At 38.2% G+C, this 20,807-nt stretch overlaps 1 protein-coding gene across 12 annotated transcripts in view; it reads right to left on the reverse strand.

Annotated features, from left to right (window-relative positions):
• The window catches only part of PPP1R9A (protein phosphatase 1 regulatory subunit 9A), a 262,979-nt gene that overhangs the window by 165,227 nt on the left and 76,945 nt on the right, over positions 1–20,807 (reverse strand). The gene's annotated exons all lie outside the window — the stretch shown is intronic.

The raw sequence follows: 20,807 nt of genomic DNA on the forward strand, positions 1-20,807 counted from the left end.
TTCCTCGTGTCCTTGCTGTTGTCTCCCCACTTGACTTTGGGCCTCCCCATGTAGTCCTCCACAGAATGAGACTTGCCTTGCTTGCAGTTCCTTCCACTGTAAATCACTGTTACACAGGGGACCTGTTGGCATAGTGGTAAAATGTGGATAAGAGGTAGCTTTCAACGTCTTCTGATTAAATTTCAGTCTTTTAGCAGGTCTGTGTCTCTAGAGTGTGACCATTGCAAGTGTTTCTTCTTCAACAGCTTTCCCCTACTTCCTTAAGTGAGACAGGTCAGCAACAGCGGGCGCAAAGGGAATGCCCTGCTCTCAGGACTACAGGACAAGGCTCGATAAAGCCTTTCACCCTAGAGAGCTGGCTTTTTATGGAGAAGGCTCTGGGCGTATTTTATGTTGATTTCTTGTCCACTCCTCCTCTGAGAGCCATGAAGGACTCACTCTCAGATCTTCACTGAGAACCTGGTGGGGTTCCCATAGGGAAGTTTCAAGAACACGTGTGCGCTGGGGATCCACCCGAAGACTACAGCCCCCAGGACATCTGAACTCTCACACTGGTGCTTACTCAGCCAAGCAATTGTTGAAAATTAGCATATAAGTGTCACTGCTTCAGCAGCTTCTGTAGCCTGTCTTGGCTCACACCTCTGGATATACCCACCTTTCCAGATCTCAGCATGGCAGTTAACCTCAGTTCCGTGATGGGAGACATGGAATTTTTTAACTGTCCAGCTTTATCTTGTTGTAAGGATGGGAATAACAACTTCCAAGACCTTTCAATGTCAGAGCTGAATCTGCAAGTCCCAACATCCACTTTTCATATTAATCTGGGGTTAAAATACACACACACACACACACACACACACACCCCCCATTATTTCAGATCCCTACTCTCAACAGAGAATGGAAGAAAACACATGTAGAGAACACATAAAAGATGCCGAAGGTTGAAAACAACTTAAGTGTACTACAATGGCACAGCCCAGTATTTGGGCTAAGATGCTCTCGTCTTGAGATTTTTCAGATGTAATACATCACATCTTCCTTTACTCCCTCTCATCTTAAGTCAGTGAAATAGGCATGAAATCACTTTTGGTCATAACATATGTGGGTGTTATTATTATCATAACTCCAGGTAGCATTTTCATTTTAAAATAAGAAGATGAGAGTCACAATGCTTTATACTTATTAATGCAAACACTAACAAATTTTCAGAAAATGAGGAGAATCAATATTCTCCTTTGTATAGGTCTTTATCACTGGTTCAGTTTCTTTGTTTCACTGTTTCTGTTATTTTTCCCAAAAGCAATAGCCAACTTTTTTAAGTAAAAGGATTATGAGCAAAGATTTAATTTAAATATTCTTAAATTTTATACCTATGGAAATTTTCATAATATATATAGAAAAATAATGGACCACTACATACCCATAATCCAGTCTCAACAATTATCAACATTTTTACTAATCTTGCCTCATCTCTCCATCCCACTCATTTTTTCCAGCATATTTTAATGCTAGTCCCAGATAACACACAGATACTTCCCTTATGCATCTTTCCTGGACAAGAAATTCTATTCACTTGTTAAGTGACTTTTTTCTAACCCCCTTTGGAGAGAAGTGAGTTGGTTTCCTGTCTAGGAGTGACAGCCACTAGTGTTTGGAGACCTGAGCATGAGTGGCAGAGTGCTGAGAAAAGAGAGGGGTGCACTGAGGTAGGCAATGTGCACTGCCTCTCATCGGTCCTCTTCCCTCCATCTAGACAGTTGCCCAGGTCAATGACCTAAGAATATTTCTCCTGCCCTTAGATTTCTGGGTGAGAATTACTTCTGCAAATGGAAGCAGAACTTATCTAAGATGATAAAAACAAAGGTGAAGCAGAGGCTATTTTCCTGCACAATTTTGGCTGTTTCAACTGCAAACAAAGACACAGTCATGTGAGGTTTTGTACAGCAGTGCTTACAGTGGCACTTTCCAATTTTCTGGGTGTCAAGTGGCAATTGTGGCCACAGCAGCAGCAGTTTGATCCCGGCTTGCTGATGACTGAATTGCAGCTATTGGAGTGTGTTGGTCGATTCAGAGCTCCAGCAACAGCCTCAGGTGCAAGCGGCTCTTAAAGGGATCCGTCCCATTCTCTCTGGAAGTCATCCTAGTAGGAACAGCCTAGAATCCACTCCGTACATCTTCACCCAATTTTATAAGCACCTAGTTCCCTGCTTAAAACACACCCTGTTTCTGTTTCCTGAACTAAATCCTGAGATGCACTGTTTGATATATCACTGTGTCTGTGTCACTGATACTAAATTTTCATGAACTGGTCCTTAATTTTATTATGCAATCCTCTAATTTTTCTATTCTACTTGTCTCATTTCCTATTCCCTTAAATTTATGCTCACATTTAAATGTAAATTCCCACACTATTCTATTCTATTAATTAAATAAAATATTGATGGAAATAGTTTAAACCTATTTCGTGACCCACTGCAAGCCTCGGTTTAAAAGACTCGGCTTACACCCTGGTCTTATTAGGAGAGCTACAACTACATTATAGAAAATCACAACAGCACTTACTCGTTTTTCTTTTACTCCATCCTAGCCTTCGCGGCAGACAATATGGAGTTTTTCCAGCTGTCAATGTACTGACCTCTAACTAAGTAGGAAACAGCGCTCGGGCAAGTCTCCACATAGCTAAGAAATGTTTTGAAGAAATAGACAAAAAAATGGAGAACAGAGAATAAGGAAAGAAAGTGCTGTGACTGACAGGTTTGGGGGGAAACTGTTCTTGATTTAAAAGAATGCAAGTTTTTCATAAAGCCATTTTCTGAAAGCTTTCCTTGACCAGACCTGATTTTTTTTTTATTAAAACAACCTCCAGAAACCATATGCAATGTTTGAATTTTTTTCCTCCATCTACTCATTAGTCAAACAGAAATAAATCTAATGGGGACCAAAGGAACTTTTAAAAACTAAGCATCCTTAAATCTTGCTATATGAATAGTGAACTATAGTCAGTTTTTAGTTCTTCATTCCAAAACCAATAAAATCACAGCAAAATGTTAAATGAATCCACAGATCTCAGAGGATAACAGATCATAAAACTCCCACAGATTTGGCAAGGTGGCAGTCACTGACAGAAGGAGAAAAGATATATAAATATAAGCTAAAGTTTCACATTTTTCTATCCTAAAGAATTGAGCTTTATGTACAAAGTGGGGTTCTCAACAATAAACTATTTTTCCACATTAACAAATAGAGAGCATTAATGAGTACTATATTTATGCAGTATGTATCCCACCTTCTTTGGTAAAAATTGTTTGAATTAATTTGAATCATAAAGTTCAGTAAGCTTAAACTTTTATGATAATGTACTGAATGGAAATCTTTCCAAAATGCATCATCTTCTTTCTTGCTTAGTGAAACAAAATTAAATGAATATTAATTAGTCTTTCGAAGCTTCAGCTTTCTCATTATCATAATCAATTACCACCCCACTCTAAAACACCACGTTGCTCCCTCAGGAGTCAGCTGTACGTGACCAAATGTTAAACGTGAAGACGTCATGGACGATGGTGTTAGAGACAACCTGGTTCACATCAGGGCGCCCGCAGCTTCCTAGCCCTGTGATAACTTGAACTAATTAACACCCCTCTATTTGTTTCATCTGCTCCACGACAGGAACTGGGATGCCGCACTCATACCTCGTTAGAAGGATGAAATGGTTATTTCCAAGAGTACAGAGTAATTCTACTATCACTGTAAAATCAAATATCTGTTACTTCTCAAACTCGAATCTCTCATAATTCTGAATAGTTGGTAAAGCTGCACAAACAACCAGCGGGTATGTGGGGTACTACTTCCTGTATCAGTACAAATCAAAGGGCATAAAGTTTAGGAGTAGAAAGTACAAAGTAAGGTGGTAAATGTAAACCCTCAGTGGAATTATATTTAGAACAAATGCATTTGCCAACTGTATCTTTTAAATTTTTATTTTGTTTGTTGCTGCTATATATACAACTAATTTTTATTTTAATTTTGTATACTAGAAACCTTGCTACATAAAAATACATCTAATAAAACACATAAACATCTAAAGGTTAACTTTATAAAATTTTATTGAGACACTTGGAGACAGGTAAATAAGAGATATACTATTTATATGGATTAAAGTGTCACTTTTCTTCAGATTATCCTATGGATTCAACGTAATCACAACCTAAAATTGCAAAACAGTCTCTGTGGAAATTGACCAGATGATTCTAACAAGTAAATTGCAAAAAGCCAAGGATAAACAGGCAATCTTGCAGAAGAATGAAGTGAAAAACTCTATCAGATATGAAGCATTACTATAAGAGACAGCAGTGATGACAGCACAGCCTTGGTACAGCAACACAGACAAAAGACAACCGGGGCCAACTGAAGAACCCTGAAACCGACCCGTAATGCACAAAAAGTTGATTTAGGACAAAAGTAGCACCTCATGGAAGTATAGAAAGGGAAGTCTTTTCAATAAACAATGGTGGGCCAGTTAGGTATCCATATGGAAAAAAAAATAACTTGGATCCTTCCCTCACACTATCCAGAAAAAAAAAAAAAAACAAAAGCAAAAACGTCACATGAATTTTCAGGCCTCAATGTAAAAGACAAAACTATAAAGCTTTTAAAATATAGGAGAATGGCTTCATGATTTGGGGGGAGGGAAACATTTCTTAACAACATACTAAAAGCATTAACCACAAAGGAAATAACTGATAAACTTGGCTAAGTTGAAAATTATAAATGGGCCCCGGCTGGTGTAGCTCAGTGGACTGAGCGTGGCCCTGCGAATCAGAGGGTCGCCCTGACTGGGTTGCGGGCCAGGTCCCCAGTGCGGAGGCACGTGAGAAGCAACCACACATTGATGTCTCTATACCTCTCTTTCTTTCTCCTTCCCTTCTCTCTCTAAAAATAAATAAAATCTTTAGAAATAATAATAATAATAATAAATGGTCATGCAACAAAAAACACACTAAGGAGTGAGAAAACATGGCAGAGAGTCAGAGAAGAGACAGCAACCCACATAAGCAACAAAAGGTTTCCGGTCTAACTCTACATGGAAATTCTACAAACTGGCCAGAAAGCATGGCCATAGAACGCAAAAGTGAACAAAGTACCTGAATACGTACTTAAAATAGGAAAAATTAAACAATGGAGTGAACTATTTAGGGATACATATAAAAGTTAAAAAATGATTTTATTTGAAAAACAACAAAGTGCTTACCGTTAGAGTCGGAGACAGTGGTTACCTCCAAAAATCAGAATGACTTCTGCGGTGATGAAAATATTCTACTGAGTAATGTAGGATGTGGGTACATGGGTGTTAATTTTATAATTATTCATAATTTTACACACTGTTCAATTGTTTTATACACTTTTGTGTGTGTGTTATATTTTATAATAACAGATTTTTCTTAAGTGTACTAAAAAAATTCAGTCAGACCAGATAGTTATGATTTCCCAGATAACCCGGGCTACATTTGCAAAAATAAAATTTTTCCTTAAAAACATAACTTCTAGGTTCAGGTTTACCCCATTTTGTTGTTCTTTACTCAGATTGACCACGTTAAGTCATATATGACTTTCTCCAGAGAAGGCTACATGACAAAGGTGTCATTTGTGAACTAAAGGACAAGATTTAGGGTTGGGTAGAATGGGGAAGGGATTCAGTTAGTCCTACTGATCCTACCAGCAGTTTGAGAAGTAAACCCTCCTGAGTGAGCTTGCTTCCCTGGATCACTTTTTTTTTTTTCATTCAATTACAAAAACAAACCAAATGCCAAGGTCCAAGTTTTCTCTCCCTGGTGATACATTTCACAACCTGCATATCTAAGAAGTCCGTAGATCTGCCCCATCTGTTAACTGTCTCTGTGACCTTAACCAGCCAAGAGAAGACAGAGGATACCTCTGGCTGGCTCTGCAGGAAAAGTGACCAGTGTGAACAGTGAAATTAGACAGATCAGGAACCAAGGAATACTGGACCTCAGTTACCCCATACTTAAAATGGAAACAATAATGTTCATGCTACACACCTGGAAGGCCACATATCATAACTGTTGCCAAAGTGACCTGAGGAAGACAGACAAATAGTGTCTTCTAATATAAATGAGGTGCAGTAGAAATGCCAGGAAGCACATCAGACACGCTGGCTCTGGTATTTACTACCTGGGTGTCTGGTCAAACACGAGTTGGGCCACTCTGGTTCTTTTCCCAACTCGGTGATTATATGTAAATCAGTCCTTCCAAAACTATGTCCTATCTAGGAGTCTATGCTTTCTTAATGCCACTTTTATAACAAACATAATAAATAAAAATTCAATATCATAACTAAGATAAAATCATTTCATGAAGGGATTCAAAATAAGGTTTCTTTAAATAGATTTGATAAATAACAATATAAGTTCTGAGAAAACTAACATATATACTATACCTTCTTTAAAAGGCAAGTATTATTATATTAAGCTCATTAAAGAAGAAAAAAAGAACAAGTTTCCGTAAAATTAAATGAAAATTAGGTATAAGAAACCCAGTTGGGACATGCATATTCAGGTAACCTTGAGGCTTATACTCAATAGCTGCATACAGATTTCTGTACTACTGGCCATCAGCAGCTGTTTGGCGAGGGGCCCACAGGCCAGTCCCCTTGGCCAGAACTCTGCATGGGCCACCTGCCCTAAATTCCCCACAACTACACAACCAAAGACCTAACCCCTAATAAAGCAGGGTGCCCTCTAATACACCATTTCAACCTTAACACCTTGGTGCCCTTGCTATGCTGGGTGTGAAGTATTTGGAAAACTACTCTCAGATAAACTCGAATTAAGTATTAAATATGTATTTTTACATTCTAAGTGGGTCTGACTTACTAAATTTTACTATTTTGTTGGTTGAATTGGTCAGGTTACTGGCAGCTTCACATGGGGGGACAGCCAGAATCATTCTTCGTCCTTTTCTGGGCTGCCACGTCTCTCTCTTTTGTTGTCATTACAAGAGTAAGAAGTTCAGAGCTAACCCTTGGACAATAGAACTCTGCTAGCCGGAGTACAAAGGATTTGCCCCTAGGAAACCAGCTATCTGAGAGTGTATGTCAGCCTCCTTCCCTAGTCTCAATCTGTGGGGGAAAGCATGGTTTCAATGAAACATATTAAAATATACAGGTGTTTCCTCCAACTATAGTCTCAGAGGAACTTAAATGGAACAGTATCTACGGGCTATTTAGAATACCACCAGATGCGAAAAGGTTATCAGTTCCATTCAATTTACTGACTAAACAGTGAGTTAAGATAAATAACATTTGAATAATGCTTCTATTTACAAAAATTCTTTTCTAAATATTTTCCCATTTGGATCTGACCATTTATCTTGAGATACATGCTATTATCTCTAGGTCACAGACGAGGAAACTGACGGTCTCAAACATCTACCCAATGCTCACTTGGACTTGAACACTAAAACAGGACATTTGGAAGGAGACCACCAGCACAGGGATAGGCACTGTGTACCAAACAAAAGGAACCTAACATGGTCCCTAAAGAAACTTAAAATTCTAACTAAAGGACACTCAGAGATAAAGAAGAGTCTGAGGAGGAACACAGGACTGCAGAGCTGCCCTGCCTGCCATCACCACGCTCACCCTGCTGCACCGTGTCCAGGACACAGCCTCGTGCTCCCACTACCGCACAGGCTCCTGACACGCAGTGGAGGGAGCCCATCTCCATGCCAGCCACGCTGCTCGGGCTGGACCTGCCGCCACTTTAAGACTGTGACACAAAAACTATAGGACACGGACTGATCATATAACACAGTAAAGGAACAACGGCCACGGTAAAGGTTGTCAGTTCTGATTCAGTGAAATATGTTTCAGAAATAAGAAATCAAAACATATATCTAAAAAGTTTTCAAAAAAAGCAAATAACTAATAAGTAAGATAGAAACGACATGCTTCAAAATAGAATTTTCTTCTCTAACACAATAGATTTGTTAGGTAAAGCTCTCATTTAAAATTAATTATACCAATTTCGGCACTCGAGTGTTATCAATCTGCTGCACCTGATTGTACTGTATTGAACCTATTAAGGAAAAACCCTATTTTACTTGACACACACACACAGCTTCTCCTATAATTTCTCAACACGTAACAGGCCTTGTGGGCTCCCTTCATTCACTGATAACTGACAGTTAATTATCATTTCAATATGCATGCTTTCAAATTGTTTAGAATTTTAACAACATAAGCTATTGCCTGATGCCAACCAATTATCTCAATTATGATTTTCTTTTCTATGCTTAAATAAAAATTTTTATTTTTCATATTTATTGTATTTTTTAATTAGCATTTAGTCCCATTATACCCCCTCCTCCCACCCCCCGCAATCACCACACTGTTGTCAATTATGATTTTCCTACCTTTTTTTTGCTATTTTCTTTTTCTAAATCAAAATCTGGCCTACTTTCAATGGGCTCAAAACCTGCTTACATTTCCATAATACTAGAAAGTTCCATTACTGTAGGACCTACTAACAACAAATATAATAACAATAATAAATCTCAGCTCATGTTTTCACACCATCTTTTAAAGCCCGGCTTGGCCACCCATGAAACACTCCCTCGCCCTGTGAAAAAGACTTGTGGCAGAGCGCTGTGAGAAAGGAAAGTATTCGGTGCAGAGAATACACAGAGCTTCTGTATATTACCATTTTATCAATGCTACAGTGTCTAGGATATAGTCTAGCCCTTACACTCCAAAAGGCAAAGAATATTAAATGAAGCTCTTCAAACAGAGAGGCTCAGCTGTGACATATGACCAAAAACAGGAGCTCTATTTTCTTTGGCTTCTTAAAAATAACTTCTGAGAATTTCTTGTGAGGCCAACCCGCAAACAGACTATGCACACTGACCTCCTTGTTTGCCCGCGCACGGCCTGAAGAGTGAGACCACAGCGTTCGGTCACTGAAACTATCTCCCCCGCTGCAGGCTCCACTCAAAGGGGGCTGTTCTATCAGCGCAGCCCTGATGCAAACAAGCTCTGGAGGTGTTTCATTTCTGTCACCAGGGAGCGTCTGTCCATGAAATGTGTATGTATTACACAGGATGTTCTTTATGTAACAAGTATATTAGAGTGAAACTGATAAGCACATTCTAAGCACATCAAAAAGCATTTTTTTTAACATTAAAAAAGACTTTTTCTTGATTCTCTACCCCCATGCTCCACGTTTTATTTAGCCAACTGAACCCATTCTTTCCCTATCCCTAAGGTTATCTAATACCTGCCCGGTCTCATGAATCTAATTAAAACTTACCTAAATTACTGCATGTTGACATGTGCGATTGCATTAACTACAGAGGGATAAAATTTTTGTGTTAATCTCAAATTTCCTTGAGCAAAGAACGAGATTGTGCTTCTAAATCACTCCAAATACACAGTTAACACTGTAAATTTGTTTTTATAAAATAAAAATTAATTTTTATTATATTCCATTTATACTAGCTCATCCAGACAAAGACTGGGTTTTCGTATCTGGGCAGTTGCTTTCTTGTTGTCCAACTCTGAGATACCACATTGGTCTAAAATTATTCAAAATATTCTCTGAAAAAATTAATGTGATCTCTATGACTACATATTCCTGATCTCTCTACAGTGTTCTCTTATGAGGTGATTCTGAATCCCAAAAAACCAATTTATTCACAATCACAATTACAGAACTCCAGGAATAGAAGACTCTTTGGTGATCTGTAATAACCCTAAAGTTATAGTTGAAGGGAAGTGAGGCCAAGTGAAAACAAATTACTTTTATGTTATCCCCATCACTTTTATTTATCCCCTAAATACAGTGGTACTTTGGTACTCGCCGTTAGTTCGTTCCAATGAGTAGCGAGCAAGCAATGATTGGCGAAGCATTTTTTCTTGTGGGTGGCATCATGCCTCATACAAGCTCTAGCAAGCGTGAGGAGCGTCAAGCAAGCGCCGAGTGCTGAAACATGTTTTCTCATCAAAACGCAATGAGTACGAGGTTTGATGAGTTCTGACGCCGACATTACCAAAATGTGACTGTACAGCCAAATCATTCTTGAGGCCACAATAAAAAAATACATGAAATAAATAAAGCCAAACTTACAAATTGAATATTCTAAGAAATAATAAAGTATTTAATTTAAAATTGTCTTCCTTTCCCAATTTTATTGACATTTAATTGGTATACAGTGACCCACATATATTTAAAATGTATAATTTGATGAGTTCTGACCTATATACTCCCATGAAATGATTATTCCAATCAAGATAACAAATATTCTACCAGTCCCAAGAGCTGCCTTGCAACTCTTTATAAGCCATCCCTCACTCTTCCACTGTTGCCAAGCTCACACTAATTTACCTCATGTCATTACAGATTCATTTGGGCTTTCTAGAACTGTATAGAAATAGAATTCTGTAGTATGTATTCCTTGCTTCTTTAAGTGTCATTATTTTAAGATTCATCCATAATGTTGCATGTATTAGCAGCGTGTTCTTTTTTACTGCTGAGTAGTAGTCTACCAGATGGTTAGATACCCTTGGTTTATCCATTCACCTGTTGGCACTTGGATTCTTTCCAGGTTTGACGATTACAGAGGAAATTACTACAAACACTCATATAGAAATCTTTGTGTGGGCATATGTTATCATTTCTCTTCTGTCAATAACTAGGAATGAATGGATGGTTTATAGGGTACTTGTATATTTAACTTCTTAAGCAACTGCCGAGCTGTCTATCCAAGTTGTTATACTGACTTCAGTATGCATAGCACTCCATTCATAGGTTCAGCAATGAATAAAGTTCCACCTACAGGCCCCCGATCCCACAGTAAAAATGTGATTTACTTTACATTTCTCTGATAACAAATTATGCTGGTCATCTTTCACGTGCCAATCGATCATTGCTATATATCCTTTTGTGAGGTGTCCAAACAGTTGTCTATTTTTAACTGGATTGTTTGTCTTCTCATTATTAACTTCAAAGAGTTTAATGTACTCTGGACAGACCCTCCGTCTGATATATGTTTTAAAGTGTTTTCCTCTAGTCTTGCCTTTTTGTTCCCTAATGGATTTTTTAAGAGAAAATGCTTATTAATTTTATAAAATTCTATCAGTCAATACTTTCTTTTATGACTTGCTGTGTCATACCCTAAGGTTGCCGAGTTTAAGTTCTAGTTCTGTCACAGAGACCATAGCCTATATTTCTTCTGAAGTATAATGAAGAAACGAACTTATATTGTATAATGTAATAAAATATAATACTGTGTTTTACAAAGATTAGCAACTACTGGGGTTTATTAACTATTAGTAATTAAAACAGCTTTGGTTATTCTAGGTTTTTTGAGCTGCCATATAATTTTAATAATCATCTTGTTAGTTGCAGAGAAAATAAAAATAAAATGATTAAAACACATATACAGTGATTACTTTTGAAATATAATCATAGGGTTTAACTTGATTGTTCAGCTTAAAGAAAAATCAAAACCAATAAATGCCATCTTTATTTCCCCCTACCATCAGTAGTTCACACAAAACAGATTACACTCTCTCAGGACTTTAGTATAAAAAGAAGGTCATACTCACTCTGAACAAGACCATATGAGCCAAAATTTTTTAGATGCTTTTACTCATGAAATATCTCAAACTTAACCTTGTGAAATAATGCTTTATTGTAATCTTCACATTTAAAAGTATAAAATTAGCTCTGATGTGCTTAATTCAGATATTAATATATGGATGATTCTCATTTTAAATTTAACATAATATTTAGCATGAGGTATTTGGCAAGTAATATGCTAATGTAAAAAATATCTCTAGAAAAAGGCTGGATTCTGAAAGGCGGTATTGTTATCTTAAAGAAATTCAGGCCAAGTGTCAAGAGTTCTACTGAAGGAGGAAAATTCCCTTCTCACGCTGCATCTCTAACAGGCTCATCCACGTCACCATCTCCACCTACCTGCTAGGCGCAGTCCTGACCTCAGTGGAACCTGTGTGTTCTTATGAACAATGACATCACACCTAACTAAGCTCAGAACACCAATATAAGAATATTCTCATTTCACAGATATTCATGTTTGTTTTCAAATTCTGAAATGCAATTTCTTACTCTTTATTCCCTAGCCCTGTTCCATTCAATGGATTTACCACAGCTTTAAATCCATTCATTGGTAGACAAACGTGTGGGTTGTTGCTAAAATAAACATGCTGAAGGGACTGGGGAAGCAAAAAATCAAACTAAGTTACTTTACAAAAATAGTTTGAGTGTATATCGTAAAATTGAAAACAAAAAAGAACTTTCATTATATTGTTAAGATGCAATACTGTATTTTAGTTAATAAACTTGTTTTTCGCAGTGGAAAAAAAACTTTTTTTTAAATGTTATGTTACAGAAACATGTAAGGCAGAAACTCAGAACAAACCTTTTTTTAAAATTTCCCCCCAAATCTCTGAAATATGTGTGTGTTATTTCTATCAATAAGAGTAATTTAAAATATAATTACTCTGCAGTTTGATGAATTTCTTCCTGGTTAAAATAGTTATAATCTTATAAAGAGTAGCATATAGACTTTTTTTTTAAACTATGTACTCTGATTATATATTTTAAGGTAAACCAAAGGACAAGACAAGAAAAAAAAACTCACCATACACCAGAATAAACTCAAAATGGATAAAAGACAAATATATGTCATGACATCGTTAAAGTCCTAGAGGAAAACATAGGCAATAAAACTTCAGACATCCCACGTAGCAATATTTTTGCCAATACATTTCCAGGGCAAGAGAAATAAAGGAAAAAATAAATAAGTGAGACTACATCAAATTAAAAAGCTTGTGCATCTCTAAAGAAACCATCTTCAAAATGAAAAGGGAACCAACCATATGGGAGAACATATTTGCCAACATTATCTCAGACAAGGGTTTGGTCTCCAAAATACATAAAGAACTAACACATCTCAACACCAGGAAGTCAAACAATCCAATTAAAAAGTGGAAAAAGGACCTGAGAGACACTTCTCCAAGGAGGACATACAGAGGGTCATAGACCTATGAAAGGATGCTCAGCATCGCTAACCATCAGAGAGATGCAAATTAAAACCACAATGAGATATTACTTCACACCTGTCAGAAATGCTATCAATAAATCAACAAACAACAAGTGCTGGTGAGGAAGTGGAGAAAAGGGAGCCTTAGTATACTGTTGGTGGGAATGCAGACTGGTGCAGCCACTGTGGAAAACAGAATGGAATTTCCTCAGAAAACTAAAAATGGAACTGCCTTTTGACCCAGCAATCCCACTGATGGAAATATACCCTAAGAACACTGAGACACCAATTCAAAAGAACCTATGCACCCCAATGTTCATAGCAGCATTATTTACAATAGCGAAGTGCTGGAAACAGCCTAAGTGCCCATCAGTAGATGAGTGGATCAAAAAACTGTGGGACATTTACATAATGGAATTCTACACGCAGAAAGAAAGGAGCTTATACCATTTGCAATGGTATGGATGGAACTGGAGAGCATTATGCCAAGTGAAATAAGCCAGGCGGTGAGGGACAAATACCATATGATCTCACCTTTAACTAGAACATAATCAACAAAAGAAAAAAGCAAACAAAATATAACCAGGGACATTGAAGTTAAGAACAATCTAACAATGGGCAGGGGGGAGTGGGGAGGGGACAGTGAGGAGAGGGGATTACAGGAACTACTATAAAGGACACAAGGACAAAATCAAGGGGGAGGGTAAAGGTTGGGGAGGGAGGTGGGACTGGCTGGGATGGGGTGGAGGGGTGGGGAGAAAATGCAGACAATTGTAACTGAATAAAAATAAATAAATAAAAATATAAAAATATAAAAAAGGAAGCCCATTATTGGATAAAACCAAAAAAAAATTTTTAAATAAAAAATAAATAAAATGCTAAGCTCTAAATTAAAAAAATAAAATAAAATAAAAGTAGAGATAATTATCAAACTTACAAAGAAAAAATGGAATAACTTCAGAAATTAGATTTTATTTAGAAGAAAGTATGAATTTTAATATCTGCAAGCAGTCTTTGATATTAACATTCTTGGAACTGTTAACATTTTGTATCCTCTGAATAGTACATATAGTATCCAAATGCTAAATATGTTTATATAAGCTTTCTAGCATGTGAAGGTTCTTAATAGAACATATCAATCATTAAGTGAGCGATTTAATATAAAGACCTTCTGTTTTCCTTATAATCAAATAATCTGCTGCTCACCTGACCATGTCTATAAAACCTGAAGGGCCCTTTACCTGGCAAGGAACACTGCTTTCCTGCTAAGTCATTCTGCCTTCTCCCTCCACTCTATCTGGCTGGGCAAAGTGGCCTATTAAAGGAGGGGGCCATTTTATATCTAAGTAACCAGATTTTTGAAACTTCACCAGCTGATGAATATATATATATATATTTTTTTTTTCTCATTTCAATTGGCTTATAATGATTGTAGACTCCTAGTTGCTTGGCCAGTGACTCTATGACCTACCTACTTGTTGCCGGAAGCCCACTGTCTGGCAGGGTTATACAACTCCCAGTATTCTTCAGAACCAAAAGGAGCACTTTCAAGAGTCCATGGATTACTCCCGAATTTCTACTTCCCATTACATGGACCCTGATCTAGCCCTGATGGGTCTGGAAAGGTGCGAATCAAAGGGGAACCCATAATTCCCTGATACCTAAATGCTGGTAGCACTGGAAAGCCACAATGCGAATGTTAACGTGGGGCAAGTGTACCGTCAACTTATGCCCAGCAAAGACAGCTGGGCTTAGTCTACCACATAAGAACCGGGAAATTTGATCCTCACCACAAAACTATGAAACAGATGTCACCTCCATTTTACAGAAGATAAAAATTGAGAAACATTAGTTTTCGGTAATTGTTTAGCAGCCACAAATGGAAAACTAAGCATGGAATCCAAAACTGATCTAATACGTAAACAAAACTAACTCCTGTGTATACATATTTGAATTGCACTGTATTTCCTCTCCAAGCTTTTACATATTTGCTGGCACACAACAACTGTAAAATATGTTACCATTTCAACACAGTATAATAAGACCTTGAAATAAAGTTACTATTTCAATTCAGTAAAAATTCACTGCTTGTTCTGTTTGTTTTGTTGTTTACATATGATATACAATGAGGAGGGTCGCTTGTGTGGTTCTCAACAAGAATTTTGGCCCCAGAGCACATCTAATGATGTGTGGAGACATTCTTGGTTGTCAGAAATAGCGGGGGAAGTTGCCACGGGCATCTAGTGGGTAGAGTCCCAGGACACTGCAGAGCGTCCTGGAATACACAGGGCAGCTCCCCCTAAACAAAACTTACCTGGCTTAAAAATCACAGAACACAGACTGGGAAACCCTGCCCTAGAATGATTTACAACCGATACTCCAATTAAGTGCCTAAAATTTAGGATAACCATTCGAAGAAAAATGACTGCTCCCAAGAGATGGAAGGGGAGACCAACCATGTAGATAAAAAGCACATGCACAAACACGTGCACACGCATGTGTACACACACCTGCACATATGCACACACATGTATGCTTTGAACTGTGTTTCTCAAAAGATGGGAGAAGAGGATGGTGGTGAGATAGCTGAACTGCTGAAGGAGCAAACCCTGTCTGACCCCAGGTGGGCCATGTCAGAATTGAGGAGGGGGAGGGTTCTGAAAAACTGATCGTTGAAATTAAAATGTAGTCACTTTAATTTTTTCTCAAAAGGTCACCAGAAGGCAATACCTTATTGAATGCAAAGAGAGTTTCTCATGTTGTAAAAATAGTTTTAAACATTACTTACAACAGGTAGTGCATCTTATTTAGGGGCTTCTTTTCAAAAATCAAAGGTATAAAAAATGTTCTTAAGATCTCAATTTATTTTCATCCTTATGTAAATAGCAAATTGGAGCAAGTAGTGAGATCTCTCAGTGGGACTCTGGGCAAAAATTAACAAACAAGGCGACTGTAAGAATATTAAGGCACCAAAAGCTTAATTAAAAATATCCCTCCATAAAAATACCACCAAGATTTTTACAAAATTATAATCGATGATCAAGAAGCTGCAAATAGAAGGAAAGAAGGAGCTCCTACCCTTTGCAACAGCATAGATGGAACTGGAGAGCATTATGCTAAGTGAAATAAGCCAGGTGGTGAGGGACATGATCTCACCTTTAACTGGAACCTAATCAACAAAACAAACAAGCAAGCAAAATATAACCAGAGACACTGAAATCTGACAGTAACCAGAGGGGAGGTGGGAGGGGATAATGGGGGGAAGGGAAGAAGGGTTTTCAGGAACAACTATAAAGGACACATAGACAAAACCAAGGAGGGTGGAAGCAGGATAGGGAGGTAGGGATGGCTGGGGTGGGGGGGAGATGTGAGGGGTAAATGCAGACAACTGTACTTGAACAACAATAAAATAATTTTTAAAAGAAAGAAAGAAAGAAGCTGCAAATAAGTCTGCATTATTTCTAAGATCCCCTCCAACTCTAAAATTGTATGATTCTGCACATCATTAATTTTGGGGGGACCTTTAGGTAAGAATAGTTTATGCCAGACAGTAGAAAAAAGCTAATTAATTTTTCTACTAGCATCTGTTCAGAGGAGGGAAGGAATTCATAAATATTGTGAGCTGGCAAGTTCATAGCACTTATTTACACAGGCTACTATACACACAGCCGGGACACTTTTCAGAACCGGACTTCTTAAAGAAATTCTGTGCTAACTTTTCTGGTAGATGTTGACCATAACGAGACGCTGGTGTGCATCATATTTTATAATGTATACAGTCCTAAAATTGCCTGAAATTTGAGTTTTCAAAATTAAAATTAGGTTTAAACTGACTAGGTGCATAATTTAAAGCCACCCTGTAGAAAATTTTGTATACAGTTAAGTGTTTTCAAATGTAAATAAACCAGTATGCTTCTAAATGGAATTCTTTAATATGTTTCATATCTGTGATTACATGCCTTGAACACTTTAAAATCTTATTTAAACTCTTACAAAAGCTCATTATAAAAGTTCAATACTAATGTTCAAGTCATTAGTTTTTTAAACTGTTATTCTCTATTAAATTCAGTCATAAATCATTCACAAATCATGAGTTTTACTGTCTTTAATACATTGTAACATGTTACTATATTTAGTGCTGTGGAGAAAGCTATAAATGGATTATACCACATAATTAGAAAATGAGATAAGAATGAAAAAGATAAAAAGTAAATAAATGACATCATCAATATTTTAAATGGTTTAAATTTTGTTAAGGATACAATAGTGAGTAAAACAGACAAAACCCCTGCCCAGCTGGAGCGTGGCGTCTAGTGCCGGAGCCCAACCAGCAGAACGCAAATCCACTTGAACAAGAGTGCGTCCTGCTGTAAAAATTACTCCCATCACGTCTGTTCTAGGGTCATCAAAAATCTCTACCCAAATGATTGCACGGGGGTGTGGGGGGGAGAACTGTGTGACTTTTCCTCCACTGGAAACCCCCACCAGACCTTTGACAGAGCATCAGCTGTCATCAGTGGGAAGGAACCGTCATTCCTGGTGTGTCCTCCCTCACTCATGGTGGTGTGCAGCGGCAAACGTTGGACAAAATGCACCCTTCAAAAGTGAGGACAGGGTAGCAATACTTGACAGGACGCCAGTTTCGCTATGTACTACTCCAGACTGGGGAGTAGTTTAGGCATGCAGTGTCCAAAATTGCTCTTTACAAGACAGATCCCTATTCTTCTTTTCAGTCTTTAAATAGTTCCGTGTACATGGAAGTTATCCAATAAATATGTGTTCATAAATTAGTTAGTTTAGAAATGTAGAGTTAGGTTTATATAAAAACTGTAGCAGAAATGGGATAAAATGACAAAGTGAATGTTCCTCAGAGATTTCAAACCTTCTCACAGGTTTTAAAGGAGACACAGTATCACCCACGTGTGCCCTTTCTCCTTCTGCCTCTAGTAGCTTTTTTTTTTTTTTTTTTTTGGCTCTCATGCTGATTTAAAATAAACTTCTCTATAAAATTATCAACAATTGCACTGCCATAGCTTAGCCAGGAAGCAAAAGGGAAAGCTTAAACTTTGGTTCGACGTGATACACAGAGAACTGTTCCATTCACGTATTTTTCTGACAGATTACCTGATACTCTTGGCACCATAATTTTTTCCCTAAAATGCTAAAAGAACAGGAGATGGTCAACTTTTTACTCAAAGTCAAGCAGAGCTGGAGAAGCAAAAACAATCTAGCATCCCCTTCACTCCTGGCAAGAAGTGACACCACACTGCAAGATTCAAGAACATTTCTTCCAACACTGTGCTAGGGCGCGCATGTCCTTGTGTGCAGGATGCGAAACTCCAGGCCTTCACCTGCTTCCTGACCTCGATCCCTTGGAATAAGCACAGATCGGTGTGCTTATTCCAGCTAAGGCTGCCAGTCACTTCTTTTCTTCCTCCTTCCCCTTTAGATTTCATATGAAGACAAAAGAAAGTTCAGTTGAATGTTTTGAAGGCAGTGGTTCTCACATTAGAATCACCTATGGCACTCAACCATTCCCAAGCCTTACCCCAGACCAATGAGAAATCAAAATCTCCAGTGATGAGACCACACTGATGATTTTAAGAAGCTCTCCAAGTGATTCTAAAGAGCAGCCACTGTTGAGAACCAGGGTCATAGGTCAAACAAATCAGAACGTGTATGGCCTGTGTTTGGGATTGAGAGTTGCCTTTCCCGGCTTTAAATTATTTCTGTAAAACTCTATATAAAGATGAAAAACAGGGTTTCTCATCAAAACAGATTTCTGAGTATCAAGAGACCAAATAATTGTTATATTTTTGCTTCCTTATCAGAGAGTTTTCAGATTGAAAGAATATGACAGGAAACCCCCAAAACCCCCGGAATTACCTTCTGGAGGGCGGGCCCCTTGTAGTACAGGCTTCCCCCACTAGGTGAGTGTTCTAGGAGCCCATCTGTATCAGTGCACCTGCGGCACTGTTGTGAAAGCCGGTGTTTGGCTTCAGTGAATTTTTTTTGAAGACTTTTTCAACACGTTTGCCCATTTCATGATGGGTGGGCCAGCGCACCTGCCCACACCTTGCTGAGTGTTCGGCAGTCTTTGTCCAAAAACAGCATGACCCCCGGGCCCCATGCGCCACCCTCCCTATTCATCCTATCTCACCCCAAGCAACTTTTTATTGTTTTCCCAGAAGAAAAAAGTCCTTTAAGGGAAATATTTTGTTGCTGATGTGGAAGAAGTAAAACAAAAAACAGCAGAAGCACTAAAAGGATCAGAATCAACAAGTTCGAAAACTGTTCTGAGCAGTGGAAAAAACGTCTCAATAGGTGCACTGCATCAAATGGAGAGCACTTTGAAAGTGGCTGAAGTTTAAACATGTAAGAACAAATACACAATATTTTATAAACAAATTCTGGTTGGGGGGCCCCCTGCATATACCCTCAAAAATATCATGTTTCTACATTTACATTATAGAATTTAATTTCCAAATGATTCCACTTGGAATCAATTAGGAAACTCTCTTTCCCCCAAAGTACAAAATAATAGCTGGGTAACCTTGTTTTATAACAACAAACAGAACCTGGAAATGGTATTTCCTTGTTTCTTTTGGAGACAAATATGGACCTACATTGTATACAAGATTCTTGATATTAACTAAGACAAAAAATAATTATTCATAAGCTTTTCATGACAGGCTTGAATCTGACTACTGAAAACTGAAGAAAACAATTGTTTTCTTTAGTCTTTAAGATAATACCATACTAATATAATTATTAATAATTCCTAAGGAGAAAAAAGGAATAGCATTTTTAAAAGGCAATCTTCCACTGATTTACACTTATACAGGTCCTTCATATGTCTCCCATGGGGGTTCTTTTTAAAAAATATTTTTTAATTGTTGTTCAGTTAAAGTTGTCCCCATTTCCCCCCCATTACTCTCCCCGCCTTACCCACCCTCCACCTCCCCCATTCAACCCTCCCCCTCCTCCCCACTGTCCTTGTCCGTGGGTCCTTTATATGATTCCTTGTGCAGTGATGGCAGTGGCAACTCCCCACTCAGAGGCCTCCTGCTCAGGTCCCCACAGAACACCCCCCAGATACGGCTGCAGTGTGTCTGTCGATCAAAGGTGTTATGAGGCCAGATCTGCCTTTTCTAGACATCGCCATCGCATCCTTCACTGATGGAAAGTGAGCACAGAGTAAACTCAGAGAACACTTTCATTACAGTGGAAGGACATCAGAAGTGCACAAAGTGTGCCCTGGGGAGGCGGACACCCACACTGCCATTCTAGTAGCTGACCCCAGGCTAAAAAGGTGCAGCGAGCCCTTGCTGACCCCCACTGTTCTGTTTTTCCTTTGAGATGGTATTTCCTCTTCCACTTTCCTTTCCTGTTAGATCATTCTGTTTCTGATCTTAGGCCACAGAGTAGCTTTCAATTCTGTGTATTTTCTATCAACTCCAGGTTCCAAGCCCACAAACCCATCCACAAGTCTTAATTTCTCTACTCACTTTCAAGTTCATTTCTGTGACGATCCCTGGGTTGTCCTAACAGGAGTCCCAACTGGACCTGCTTTGATTTTAGGCACCTAGCACCCTTCTCAGGTCCCCCAAGGCTGTATTTACTCCCATCTTCACCTATCCTACCTCGATACCCACCCAGCAACCTCTCAACTCTTCCTTCCTTCCTTTCCTTCTTGGAATTTACGGGACTTGGATAAACTCTCAGAT

This window comes from Desmodus rotundus, chromosome 6 (genome assembly GCF_022682495.2).
Source record: "Desmodus rotundus isolate HL8 chromosome 6, HLdesRot8A.1, whole genome shotgun sequence".
Taxonomy (NCBI): domain Eukaryota; kingdom Metazoa; phylum Chordata; class Mammalia; order Chiroptera; family Phyllostomidae; genus Desmodus; species Desmodus rotundus.